Below are 15,806 nucleotides of genomic sequence, written 5' to 3'. Positions count from 1 at the left end.
CTATAATTTTGAATGTCAACCTCCACTTCATCACTCCAAAAAAGCACCAAACCGCCACTCCTCCCCACACAATCAACCACAAACATATTTTGGAAACCCATTTTAAGTTTGATAGGTTCCAATTTATTTGTACGCATTTTGGTTTCCATGAGGAAAACCACTCCGGGTTTCTTAGCCCTCACAAATGATGAAGGTCTCGAATTGTCCGAGGGTTCCCAAGCCCCCGGCAATTCCAACTAAGGATTCTCATTTCGGTGGGCGGGGCTGTGCCACAGCCGCCGCCGATCCCGATCCATTTGTAATTTCTTCCATTTCATCTCGTAGCATATAAGGGCTGCCCCCCATTCGTTGCATGGTTCTCCCCTTATTTTTTGATGCCATAGTGAAACTGCCCTTCTCCTCGGCTTGCCTCTTACCGAGTATTACCGAATTCCCAACCCCTGCACTGCTGTCCCGTTGCACCTCTCGGGCTTTCTTTTTCCATCCTCTTAATGATCCTGGGCTCTTACTCAAATGGACCGGGTCACTATGGGCAATGGGCCCCTCGCATGTTTTTGGAAAATGTCTGTCAGCTCCTTCATGATCTGGCGTGGCAGTTGTAGAATTCTGCCCATATGATTTCTGCATGCTCCCCTTGGCTGGGCATTTATTTTCACCCACGTGGATTGACTCACCTCCAATGCCCCCTATAAATCCCACGTTCTTTCCATCTCGAGAAATATTCGATTCTCGCATCAAATTCCTCTTAGATCCCTGATTTATTGCTCCAATCGAATCTCTCATTAAAGAGTCATTTTCCCCACTAAGGTAACCGTCAATTTCAGCATCGGTTTTTTCCTTAGAATTTTTAAAATTCCCAGGATTCTCGCTCCGTGTTTCATTCCTTGTATGATTGCCGTTACTTTCCGAATTCGCTTCCTTCGCCGGTCGGAATGCTGCTGGTCTCGTTTCCGATGAAGAGCCATGATAATTTCCAGTATCATGGAAATATCCATCATCCCCGAATTGTCCCCTTCTGTGATCCGACCGACGTTGTGGTGAGCCTGCTCGCATCCACAATCCATACTCCTTCTCTTTCGGCTTGCCGTGCTTCCATCGAAGTTCTTCATTCACACAACCCCCAACACCGTGGCGAATAACCCCGCACTGAAAACAAAATTTAGGGAGCCTTTCATATTGAAAAGGAATCCATAAAGTTTTGTTTTTCAGTTTGAGAATCCGTCCTCTCGGCAATGGTTTAAGCACGTTAATTTGCACTTTAACACGTAAATATTCTCCCCAGCCAATACCATCTTCATCCGTATCAACATCCTCCACTACACCGATGATAGCCCCCAGCTTGAACCCCATCTCCCGTCCCATACAAGAGAGCGGCAACTTGAACATCCTAACCCAAAACGCCGCCGTGTCAAAGTTCATCTCATTTGGTAGCGTATTACCGTCATATTCAGCCACCGAGATGAGTGTCAGCTCCTTCATGATCTGGCGTGGCAGTTGTAGAATTCTGCCCATATGATTTCTGCATGCTCCCCTTGGCTGGGCATTTATTTTCACCCACGTGGATTGACTCACCTCCAATGCCCCCTATAAATCCCACGTTCTTTCCATCTCGAGAAATATTCGATTCTCGCATCAAATTCCTCTTAGATCCCTGATTTATTGCTCCAATCGAATCTCTCATTAAAGAGTCATTTTCCCCACTAAGGTAACCGTCAATTTCAGCATCGGTTTTTTCCTTAGAATTTTTAAAATTCCCAGGATTCTCGCTCCGTGTTTCATTCCTTGTATGATTGCCGTTACTTTCCGAATTCGCTTCCTTCGCCGGTCGGAATGCTGCTGGTCTCGTTTCCGATGAAGAGCCATGATAATTTCCAGTATCATGGAAATATCCATCATCCCCGAATTGTCCCCTTCTGTGATCCGACCGACGTTGTGGTGAGCCTGCTCGCATCCACAATCCATACTCCTTCTCTTTCGGCTTGCCGTGCTTCCATCGAAGTTCTTCATTCACACAACCCCCAACACCGTGGCGAATAACCCCGCACTGAAAACAAAATTTAGGGAGCCTTTCATATTGAAAAGGAATCCATAAAGTTTTGTTTTTCAGTTTGAGAATCCGTCCTCTCGGCAATGGTTTAAGCACGTTAATTTGCACTTTAACACGTAAATATTCTCCCCAGCCAATACCATCTTCATCCGTATCAACATCCTCCACTACACCGATGATAGCCCCCAGCTTGAACCCCATCTCCCGTCCCATACAAGAGAGCGGCAACTTGAACATCCTAACCCAAAACGCCGCCGTGTCAAAGTTCATCTCATTTGGTGGCGTATTACCGTCATATTCAGCCACCGAGAATAGTTGCCCCTCAAAAATCCATGGTCTGCCTTCCATAACTCGGATTTTGTCCCACTCATGTTCAAAATCCAATAGGAACATATTTTCACCCAGAACTTTGAAATCTAACGACCCAGTTGGCCTCCATCCTCTGATTAGCTTGGCCCGAATCGTATTCTTCCCAACAAATCTGTCTGTAATGAGTTTTCCCACCAAGCAATGCTTTCCTTTGGACGTGATCACTTCCACATCCTCCTCAGTCACCTCGAGACCATCTTGCTCCTCTTCCGTCAAAGAGAAACGTCCCCATAGAGCCTCCAAATCCTCCTCCATCTCCGCCATCAAAAAGAACACGGGAAAAAATATGTTAACCTTCCCGGTCACCAACCTGATAGAGTTAGTGTTGGAAGAATATTTTCCTTCTCCTCTAGGCTACCACGAAAACCCTAGAGAGAATAGTTGTATGAATATTAATTAGTTAATGTATAAAAAAATACAATTAATATTCATGTTAGCCAAAAATATAAATAAAAGGAAAGATGCAAAATAATTGTTTTTTACTATATATATTACAATTTTCAACTCAGTTACCAATCAAATTGCCTAATTTTTTTAGTGAAAAGTTTGGTTTGTTACTGATCATGATAGATTTGGACTATATATTTAAGGTTTAGGTATAAAATAATTTTTGTTAAAATTGGCCAAGGGCTAAACCCTTTTTTTTTTTTTTTTTTTCCTGTGTCGGAGCAAAACCTAATTATATTCAACTCAATGAATTAATTAGCGAAGACGTTTTGAAAATTGAAAACAAATAAACAATAAATTTTCCAAAATTTTCTGATAGATGGTGTGCAAGATTTTATGGATATATTCGTACGTAGGCATGAGAATTTGCAATGGCGAAAGGAATGGTTGTTTGCCTTTGCATGATCATGCTTTTTGGGCTTTTGGTTGAAGATACACATGCAAACGTAATCTGCAAAGAAGAAGACCTGCCTACGTACGGGCGCTACTCCATGCTGGCCAGCATCAGATATTATGAGTGATGTAGAGCCACTAATGCCACCTGCTCATAAACACGAAAGAGGTTATGTAAAGTCACTTGATAAGAATCGCAAAAGAGGTCGCCACTCACCATAACACGGGATTTAATACATAAACAAAATGAAGAAAGAACCAAAATTTCATGCGTTTTCATTTGCTGTCTGGAAAATTTACCAATTTTCCATGTTAGATATATAACTTGAATGTATGCATATATGCACCATGCATGCATGTTATATGTATTTTTGTATTTTGAGGCTAATTAATAAACTTTTGATTATTTTATTTTACTTTTCCCCTTCTTTGAAAACCCACCTCCTCTCTCTTTCATAGACCTTAGTTTTTGAGTATATGCATAGTTATGTGGATGACAATGATACTGTCGAACTTACCAAAAGTCATGGACAAGGACAATATTGATATATCAATGTTGACATTAGTTTGATATATATATTCTTTTATTTGGGGTTTCATTGGGTTGTGTTGGTTATACAGGAAATATTCATGAATTTCTGAACAATATTCACTCGAAAAAAATTTTTGAGGATTGCAATTCGATCCTTTGAACGCACCAAATTGCGATCTTCTTCCAAAAAAAATACATCTTAAAATATGTGTTTAGGTACGCATTATATGCTGATCAGAACGAAATTGTGGTCAAACAAAGTTGAACTATATAGAACGCCAATTCTTACTTTCTTTTTTTCTTTTTATCAATTGGAATTGAAGTCTGGTATGTCAAAGTTTAAGATGTGAATATAGTGTAAACTCTTTTCTTTCAATCATACAATTTGTATCTTAAAGAGTTATTGATACTTCAAAGACAAAGGTTAATTTAATAGATCGTGTTAGAACTGTTAATCTCATGCCACAGTATCGCTCAAATGTACAATGCCTAGAAAAGAGAAGGAAGTCAAAAAAAGGGGCTTGTGGAGCATGATGGCGAGCAGTGACAGAGTTAGGGTGGCTGGTGTAGGCCATGCCCCCCAACACAAAAATGCTATATATATATATATATATATATATATAATGAGTTTTTTTTGCCTATTAGTCCCTACCTATTAAAATTTACGAGAAACAGTTAACTATTCGCTTTACCAAACTTCTTTGCCCCTCGTCCATATCCTTTACAAAAAAACCATTTTTTTTCGACATGGGATTTCGGCGTTGTTCTAGTCCGACCGTCCGAAGAATTCTGACGGGTCGTTTGGCGTGTCGAGTGTAAAGAAGCGTGGGTATGAGAAAAAAATTTCTTTGGCGATATTATGGAAATGCGGCAAACCGTGAAGAAAAGAATTCAGCAATGTTACCCATGACCGCGTCAGAAAAGATTTTCCCCGGCGGTGCATTTTCAGCCGGTCGAAGTGGCATGGCATAATACAGCGTCAAGGTACTTATTACGTTTGGGGTTCAGAGCCTCGGCAAATTTTTCACGGCGTGGCGAAATACCCGATGAGAAAATTTCACGTGATGGCGGTTCAACCGATAGGAAAATTGCAGCTAAAGCTCTCGCCACGTCGAGGGTACCGATGTGCGGAAACACCGATGGAAATTTACGGCATTGATTGATTTCCGCGTCGACCTGTTTTTTTTTTTTTTTCACGCGGATGATTTCACTTGCTTATACAATTCAATTTACTGTGTTTCGAGACATTTTTTCCTGTGTTTCGAGATTGCAGGTGATTTTTCCTACTTTCATGCATTTGCTTTCACTGTGTTTCCAGATTGCATTTCTGGAAATCAATCAGAGTTGTTTTGTGATGGAACAAAGAAAACAACCTGGAAACACAGCAGGTGCAAATTTTCTCTCAATGTGTACAGATTTTTCAGATTAATTCCAGATTATTCGAAACATTTGCAAATATTCAGGAATAATCAAAAAATCTGAAACATTTCCATTTGAATTGGCAAACAATTAGATCCAACAAAGTTGAAAACAAAATCCAACAAACAATATTCTATTGTTCCAACATCGTTTTCCTGAGTTCAATTTATTCCAAAATTCAATATATACAGTTTATACAATTCAATTTACTCCAGATTTTCCTGCTTGAATTCAATTTAATTTGTACAAAAAAAACCAATTTTCTCATGTCATCTTTCCTAAGGATATACTAGGAACAAAAACAAATGGCATGATAAAATCATTATAACATGTCCAGAAATTCAGTTACATATATAATAGAATTCGATCATAGGTCATTGAGTCAATTCAATATGTCTAACCAAAGTCGAAAACAAAATCAAAATCAAAATCAAAATCATATCAAATCAAATCAAACCAATCTAATACGTCCTATGTCCATCCATGACCTCCTCATACCGCTATTTCCAAAAGTTTCCCAGATAGCTTGATGTTTACTGACAACAACATCCACAAGCTTCTTCACAATCTGCGGTAAGAAATAAATTCAAAGAAAGATGTTACTCTACAAATAGAAAGAACTACTCTACTCTACTCTACTCTATTCTATGTAAGACAATACTAAATAAAGTATAACCTTTCCTCCATGGCCTAGCTTCATAAATCAGATTCAAGAATGTATAACTTCTTAAACTTGACATGCTAAATGGCCATATATATTCTTCTTATATTCCAATCCACCTATATAATTCTTGACCACTTATAAAGCAACAGTGAGGAACTTATAATTCAGACAACACATACAAATCATTAAAGTAAACAATAACATTCGATCGGAATCGTAAAATGCAGGCAATACATAGCGATTGGAATAGTTACAAGAGACCCAACCTATATATTAAACCTCAAACTTGACATACTTACAAGAGACCCAACCTATATATTAAACTTCAAACTTCACATTGTTACAAGAGACCCAACCTATATATTAAACGTCAAACGAAGTATTGACTAAACATCCATTTAATGCAACTTACTATTTATCATATAGATATATCTATCACAAAATATCTATCACAAACATGCAGTCAATACGTCAATCATATACTTCCAATAACTATTGTGAGCAAATATTGTTTTGTTTCACACAACTAAACAATAACAAAATGCCCTTAATATGTTTACCAACTACGAACTCACATACAAGGCTCAATCTAGGTCGATGGCTTCCTCATTCGACAACTTTTCCGCAATACCTGGAGATTATAAAACAATCAATCAAGAAGCAATAAGTGTCTTTCTTATCGGGAAGCAATAAGTACACTTATAAATCATCATCAATGCAATATCTATATATATATCTTCCGACTGGAAAATAAGTTCCTTCTAAAATTAGACACAAACACAATGCTAACGTTTAGTAGTAGAAATAATAACAAACATTATCGAGGTCGCTATCAACACTAACAGCATAAAAAACATTCCTACTGTCCAACCTAATGTATCACCAAACCAATGAAGAACAAAACATTTTGCAACGTCATAAAATTCATACATACATATATATACTCAATAAAACCCAAAGCAAAAAAAAACAAATTGCATTACCTGGTTCACTCCCCACTAACGATTTCACCACCAAACGGGCTGGAGATTCTTTTTCTGTTACATCTTTAACTCGAGTCGTATCGGATGAGGACCTCGACTTCAACATGTGCTCGAGTTGACGAAAACGTGCCTCGTACAAAGTGGTCATACTTGCCCGGGTCTCAGCTAGCCGCACAGCAACCTGCTGATCAACCTCCACTCGCTGTGCATCTAACAGCGCAGCTATCTCTGCCCTGTGCCTCTCCCGTTCAGCTTGCTGCGCCATTGCCTGCTCTCGCTGTGTCTCTAGCAGCGCATCCATCTCCTGCTTGTGCTTCTCCCGCTCAGCTTGTAGTGCAGTTTCTATCATTTCTGGGACACCAGAGCTCCCGGGAGGCTGTGAGCGTGGCGCGACTGGTCTATAGTAGGAGTGGATGCTACCGCGCACAGGTAGTATACCTGCTCCAACCTGGCGAACCCGACCTGCGTACTCCGGCTTATTGCCCATCCCCTGTGCATACGCATCGTCGGGCGCCCACCGTACGGTGCCCTCGGTGACAGATTGTGTAGCAGCTGAGTCAGTGGGAAGCAACTCCTTCATCCTCTCCTGTAAAGTACACATTAACAAAAGCAATTATAAATATTAAATAAAATTACAAATAAATATACATTAACCAAAACACTTGAACATTAGTAGCGTACACATCTTTCCTTGACCAAGTCATTTGGATATCCGCCAATCTTCTTCACGTGTGTGTTGATGTAAGACTGCGCTCGTGTTGGCGGAATCCCCGTATTTACGAACTACATACACAAAAAAACCCCAAAAATTTAAACATAAACACAATCAACATAAGTCATACATATATCTGATCAAAAAACATACTTCTTCTTGTGTAGCCCTGGCATAGCTCTTTGATCCGGTGCAGTGAGGCTCCTTGTTCTTCGACCGAATTCCTTTCATATATGCAGCATATTCCTACACAATTAACATTGTTAATATTTTAGGCTACACATTCATCTTAATAAAACTAAACAAAACTCACTAAAATGTGACTTACTTGATTCTCTGTCGAACACCATTTCTCCAATAATATATCCACGTCCTCTCTATTGTACGTGGATAATTGTCCTCCTTCCCTAGCCTTCACTGTCGCCGGAGTATCGTCCGATGTGATGTGAAGACTATGCTTCAAGTCATACCTCCAAGTCGTATGCTTGTTTCGCATATCAAGGAAAGCGTCCCGTTTTATGGTCGCGATATCGCAGTCAGGTGGGATATAGAAGTGCTTCTACATATATTCACACATATATATATATACATTAACAATATTGTCCATCTATTTGAGATAAATATATGAATATATAAATCATTATCATAAATACAATAATTAATTGTCTTATAACATACCATCAACGCATCCCAAATATCTTCCTTCTTACGCTCTGATACCTTCTTCCACTCGTCGCTAATCCGGACATAAGTACTGCTCCTAACGAACACTCCGGTCATCCGTCTAAATTTGGAAGCACTTTGTCCCACAGGCTGCCACGCAGGGTTATACTCGCACACGATCCTCTGGCCATCCGGGATCTCCCACAACTTGTGGCATGACTTGACATTTAATATATGGTAGTGGGTGATGCCATCTTGATCTACACCTAATACATTAAAAATTTGAACAAGTTAGTTATTTAATTAAACTAACCACATATTAAAATGAAATAAAATACATATTCCGATATTTTAACACATGTACTTACTCATCGTCCGAACCTCATCCACCGTCAACGGGCGTGTAGCGGCATCATCGGAATGCCTGTCATGCGCGACACCATCCTCATCACCCTCAATGCTATCCGGGGGCTGTGTCTCATCACTATCATCCACATGTACTCCGCTACTGGGGTATGGGTGCCGCTGGAAATGGCCATGGGAAACGATCCCCATATCGCTCAACGTCGTGAAGTCAAGCGTGAACGGTGTAGATGTGCCCGGCTCTGCCACATCAGAACGCTGAGGATCTACATGAATGTCATCACCACATCCCACATCCCGCCCTGCATCGGTGTGCTCTTCCACATGATGTGGAAGTACCGGTCTATACCCTTCTGGCTGCATATTAGCCCGGAGGGACGAATGTAAATCATGGGCGGCGGATGTCAACCGTACATTAGGTTGCCGCTGTGCTTTTCTCTTTCCCCTACAACTCATGTCTCCCTGCAAAATACGTTGCGAAACGAATTAGTCTTTTAAATAATTAAATACGTACAAATATATGTAAAGTAATCACACTTTTAAAATTTTAAACATATACTAGTTACTCAATTAATTATATAAAACGTCAACACAAACTACATATAAATTTAATGGCCAACCTAAAAAGCAATTATAAATTAATACAAACATTTCATTTAAAAGATAAACATGTTTTCAATTTTATTAAATGACATACGCTTCGATTGGTTCTAAGTCGGGTCGGACGTAATCGACATCATCAGGTGCGTTAACATGATCATGATTGGAACTCAAGAGGAGGGGCTCAATCTCGTGGTAGCTGCTACTAGAATCGTCGGACCCTTGACCCTGACCAACATCGTATACGTTTCTAGGTTTAGTCCTTACAGCGCAAGCCCAATCTGGGTTTCTTTCATCTTTGACGTAAAATACTTGGTCAACTTGTGAAGTTAGCACAAACGGCTCATCCGTAATACTCTCTCCGGTGTGGATAAGGTTTTTGAAATTCACAAGCGTTATGCCATACTCGTCAACCTTGTACCCCCTGTCCCTCGTGTTGTCCGCCCAATTACACTTGAACAAAACATACTTTGTCCTATCGTAGTACTCAACCTCAATTATTTGGGTTACCTTCCCGTAATAAGTTTCGCCATCAGTACTCGGCACACACACACCACTATTTTGAGTCCTTTTCCCGATATCAGCTGGCAGAGTGCGAAACAACTTCCCATTAACCACATATCTGTTATAATTGACTGCCCTTTCCTTTGGCCCCCTACAGTGCATTACCAGTTTCTCACCCAGCTCCTGTCTGCGTAGGTCGTCCAATCTATTGACCTGCGTATAATGGAGGGCAATATATGAATTGAAATTGGTGTATGTAGGATTTCTAAGGGAAACATGTATACACCTCATTTAACTAGTTAGAGCACATTATTCTTACGTATTCACGATACCAATCGACAAATTGTTCGAAATGTTCGCTTTCCAACTGATTGTCCGCTATTCGCCCTCTAAGCGTTTCCATGTGCATCCTACAATTTGAAATTAAATTCGATATAGTGCTTGTCGAAATTAAGATTGTACAAGGAATGGTATGGTAAGTGCTAGAGAGATGACTTACGTCCGTAGCGGTAAGAACTCGTCTGAGTTAAACAATATATATCGATGAATTTGTGCCAGTGTAATACGGTTGAGGATGACTCGTGTTCCCGCCCCCTTACAACCGTCAGGGTTTCGTTGGGCCTTATTATAGAACATCGGTGTGTCGTCCAAATACATCGAGCAAAATGTCACCAACTCAGTTGCTATGTAGCCCTCTGCAATACATCCCTCGGGAGCCGCTTGATTGCGCACATTAGATTTGAACCCCCCAAGGCTCCTGTATATAAAAATCAATCAACAATTGTAGTGATTCACTGTCTTTTATTTGTGGGAAAAAATTAATAATAATAACTTAACGATCAAACTTTACCTCTCAGCCGGATACATCCACCTATACTGAACTGGTCCACCCAGTATGCATTCACGGACAAGATGCACGACAACGTGAACCATGCTCGTGAAAAAACTTGGGGGAAATACTTGTTCCATCTTGCACAAAGTCACGCAGACTTCACTCTGGAGTCGGTTCAAATTATCTAGTGTCAGCGTAGTTGAACATATGCCCCGGAAGAATGTTCCCATCTCAACCAAAGGTCTGACCACGTTACCTGGCAATGACCCACGTAAAGCAATAGGTAGAAGTTGTTGCATCAGAATGTGATTGTCATGACTCTTCAAACCTATCATCGTACGGTCTTTCAGTCGTACGCATCTGGAAATATTCGATGCATAACCATCGGGCACCCTCACATCCCGAAGCACTTTCAAGAAACTGATTTTATCTTCATTGGACATCGTGTGGCATGCTGGGGGCAAATAGTTTTTTCCATTCGTCGTAAATGGATGAAGTAGACGTCTCAATCCCATCTCTTGCAAGTCTTTACGAGCATTAAGGTTGTCCTTTGTTTTCCCTTTTATGTTGAGTATTGTGCCAAGAATATTGTCCATCACATTTTTTTCTATGTGCATCACATCAAGGTTATGCCGTAGTAAATTATCCTTCCAATACGGCAACCTAAAGAAAATACTCTTCTTCTTCCATAATACATTATTGCTCGCTTCTGGTCTTGTGTTGGGAGTATTCTTCTTCCGCTTCTCTCCCTGCTTCTTACTACTGTCTGGCTTTGACTTACCGACATCCTCATCCCCAAATGGCATCCCCTCTAACTGTCTTAGGATTTCATCCCCACTAAGCACATCTGGAGGACATTGTAGTTCCTGGTTGCCGTCAAAATTACTTTTGTTCTTCCTCCACGGATGATCTAAGGGCAAGTATTGCCTATGACCCATAAAACACCATTTGTGGCCGTGTTTTAACCATCGGGACCTGGTTGATTGCATACAGCAAGGACATGCCTTTACTCCCCTTGTAGACCATCCTGACAGATCTGCGTATGCCGGGAAATCATTAATTGTCCACATTAATTGTGCTCGCAACATAAAGTACGTTTTAGTGGAAACATCAAATGTGCGTATCCCTACATTCCATAATTCCTTCAACTCCTCAATTAAGGGCTGTAGGTAAACGTCTATATCCATTCCAGGTGAGCTCGGGCCTGGGATAATCAGGGATAATATGAAAGATGTTTGTTTCATGCACATCCAAGGAGGCAAGTTGTATGGCACAAGCATTACGGGCCAAGTGCTGTGTGATGTAGTAAGGTTCCCAAAAGGATTAAATCCATCAGAGGTTAGTCCAAGCCTTACATTCCTACTGTCCGCTGCAAATTCCGGATACAACTGATCAAATGACTTCCATGCTTCACCGTCGGCCGGATGCCTCAATTTGCCGTCCTTTGTGCGGTTCTCTGCATGCCACTTCATATGGGGCGATGTATACTGCGACATAAACAATCTCTGTAGTCTTGGTATGAGTGGAAACCACCGCAACACTTTTACTGGGCGTTTCTTACTTGACGATATGGGTTGACCGTCCTCGTCCAAATTAATGTCATCATTCCACTTAGATTTGCCACAAACTGTACATGAATCTAATTCTTTGTTGCCCTTCCAAAATAGCATGCAATCATTACGACAAGCAGGAATCTTTTCATAGCAGAGTCCCATGTCACTTAGATATTTTTTTGCCTCATAGGTATTAACCGGCAAACCTTCACTATCCGCAGGCAACAATTGATTGATGAACTCAAGGAGAGATGAGAATATCTTGTTACTAATTCCACCAACACACTTCAAGTTGTAAAGATGAACAGTTGCGCTCAACTTACTGTGTTTGGTCTGATCATGTAGCGGTGTTTTTGCCTCTTTAAGCAGCTCGTGATACTTTTGGGCATCTACCTCCTCTACATCCTCGACTACTATCTCTTCATCACCCTGCACAACGACCTGAGGTTCACAGTTGCCTTCTCTGACATCATGCATGCCGAACACATCACGCAACATAGCATGCATATTTCCACCCTGATCACCGCTTCCACCTGCTTCATATGTGGCCGGACGATTCAACGAAGACGGTTCAACATGGTCCCGGACAGGCTTCTCACCATGAAACATCCAATCTTTATATGTAGGAAGTATGCCTTTTCCCCCTGTCAAGTGTGCGAGAACTACGCCTGGGGGATAGCGCCGGTTAAGGCGACACACCTTACAGGGGCAGTAAATCTTACCATCAGGTGTTGTGCAGTTCCCAACTGCAAAGTCAACAAACAATCTACAACCGTCTCTATATTCCTTCGTACCCCTAGGCTTTGTCATCCAACTCTTGTCCATTGTTGTCTACGGACATTACAGAGAAATATACGCAACTTAAAAGTATTCAATAAACCAATACATATTAACTGGAATTTACATGCAAACTTAATTAGATGCTTTTATTGTTGGTAAATTGTTTTTGTCATGAAAATTTATGAAACTTAAACGAATTAATAGCTATTCCAAATGGGGACCATCTAATTTACATTATTTGATGGTGTTTAGCTATTACCATTCTTCATACACATTTAGGTTCTATAACTTTTTCCCAAAAGTTCATATATATGCATTTGGTAGATGTTGAGGACCCTAGTCAAATAAAATTAATCTAGATTGGTTACAAAGTCAATATTTATATATATAGCATGGCTCATATTAATATGGCAAAACCTAAACAATATACAAATGTTACGCCATTCGTTTAATTAGGAGCTTAATTTAGGCATTTTCTTCGTTGGTGTTGTGTGAGCTACACATGGATGCTTGACTAAGATATCTCATGCATATATAGTTGATACGTTGATTAAACCATTTGACCATGTAGTGATGGAGCTCCAATGGAAAAAGATGTCATGAGTTTTCGAACGTTGTTGTTTTTTCCTTCAATTATAGAAGTCAAACTTGATATACATGATTTGGCACATTGAGACTCTCTCTCTCTCTCTCTCTCTCTCTCTCTTTCCCCAACTGAATTAACTTGTGGTTGTTGATAAGAGTGATGTACCCTACAAGGTCTTTTAATGTAGTTTTGTGTAATACATGTGATAATTAGGCTGAAAAATGACTCCAAATCATGTGATGGCTTAACTAGGTAGTTGGGATCCGCTTGATCAATGCTTGATCATGTGACTGCTTAAGAACATTTTGCTGCTATGCCTTATGATTGATAATCCTTTTTAAGATTCCTTTTTCGGGTCAAATAATTTTAACCCTTTATTTTTTTTGCTCCTTTTTAAAAGTAGTCATCATTTAGTATTTTGTAAGCTTAACATTTTTTTCTCTTAAAATTCTCACTCATTTATGAGTAAATTTAAGTCTTTCTTATATCTATTTAAAATTGATATGGCTTTAAGCTTACTACTAAATTTAATTCAATAATAATTTTTAAAAGTCAGATTAATTTTAAAAGGAATAAAAAAAAAAAGAAAAAAAAAAGAAGAGGTTACCAAAACATAATGCATAAAACAACTTTGAGTGAAGTATCTGGTATATATATATATATATATATATATATATATATATATATAACTTTAATATATATCATATTGATCAGCTTAAATGAGTTCTAATTAATGTCTTATGGGTGGGACAATTCACAATAGGGCAACTAAACTTTTTATTTAAATTTGTCATCCAAAAAATTTGTCTCCAATGTAGCTGATGTGCCATGGGTTTAGAAGACGCTTATCTTTGTGATCAATCCTACTTATAAAAAACAAATCTTTGTGATCAATCCTTCTTTTACGTTTCCAAGTATCCAAGTGTTAGAAGGTTCACACACACACACATTAATTTGGGGCTCGTTGGCTTTTCTGTATAGTAGCTGCAAATGCTTTATGTGACTATTCAGGATCATTGATAAAGGCTGGAAGAAAATCTAATGTCATTTCTCTTTGAATTGCAGATGGATTCTCTATGAAAATCTAATCTACCTCCTAGTTTTCAACATTCACTGAATAGCATGGATTCACTGCAGATGGATTCATCTTCATAGCATGCTCAGCATTAGAATTCACTCAAATTCAAAATAATGCCTATATATGCAAAATGTTTGATATATTTGATTTGTTTTGGGTTCACAAAAATATCGTATAAAGTCACAAAAATATACAAAAGGACTCTTGAAGACCTAAATACATAATATAATGAACCAAAGCAGTGAAACAAAAAATATCATATACGAGATTAGCACAAACATCACCCAACCTGCTAGCATGCAAACACCAAATCCAAACCTAACAAATAAATAAGTAAAAGGAAGCATGTACATATATATATACCTGTACGTGTAGCAGCTAAAAATGGAGGTAGCTAGAGAGGACGACGGGCGGCGGGCAGCGCTGCGGGCCTTTTCTTACAGTGCAATCGTGAGCGTTTTCTTATATATAGCTTACACGAGAGAGAGTACCCGGTGGAGAAGAGAAAAAAATGCTCAGCTTAATAAAGGAAGAGTTTGGGCAGAAGAAAAAAAAAATTCTCCAAGGTCAGCAATGGCGCTCGGAAGAAAGAAAGAAAAACAGGGGAATACAAGGCTGCAGAACAGAGAGAGAGAACACGTACTGCGCGCTTCCGGAAGTGCCAGCTGGGGGGAAAGAAAAAAGAAAAAAAAAAAAATTCGAACTCAAAAATCGCGCGCCAGCCTCTTAATTAAGAGGCATGGCGCGCTGGCCTTCAGGATGGGACGCGCGGCGCGCGGTTCGGAGCGCACGCGTCCCTTCCTGACACCAGGAATGCCTTATATATATATATATATATTTATAATTATACCTACTATACCTATAATATCATATATAGGTATAATTATAGCTATATATATATATCTGATAAATATATATATTAAAATATCTGATAATTTTAATATAATTTTATATAAATTATAAGTAAATAATTTTAATATCTGATAATTTTATATAATTTTAATATAAATATCTGATATATATAATGATTTTAGATATTCTGATTTTAGAATAAAACCAATTAAATATCTGATTTTAGAAATATGAAAATTGCTGACGTGGCGATATGCCACGTCAGAAAATTGCTGACGTGGTATATCGCCACACGTCAGAAAATTCTGACGTGGCGATATGCCACGTCAGCAATTTTCTGAGGTGGTACGTCCTCACACGTCAGCAATTTTTTCAATTTTTATTTTTAAGAAAATTAATGAACCTCCCGACGTTGTGGTGTTTGCCACG

This window comes from Corylus avellana, chromosome ca2 (genome assembly GCF_901000735.1).
Source record: "Corylus avellana chromosome ca2, CavTom2PMs-1.0".
Classification (NCBI taxonomy): domain Eukaryota; kingdom Viridiplantae; phylum Streptophyta; class Magnoliopsida; order Fagales; family Betulaceae; genus Corylus; species Corylus avellana.
Note: the sequence above shows the minus strand (reverse complement) of the source record.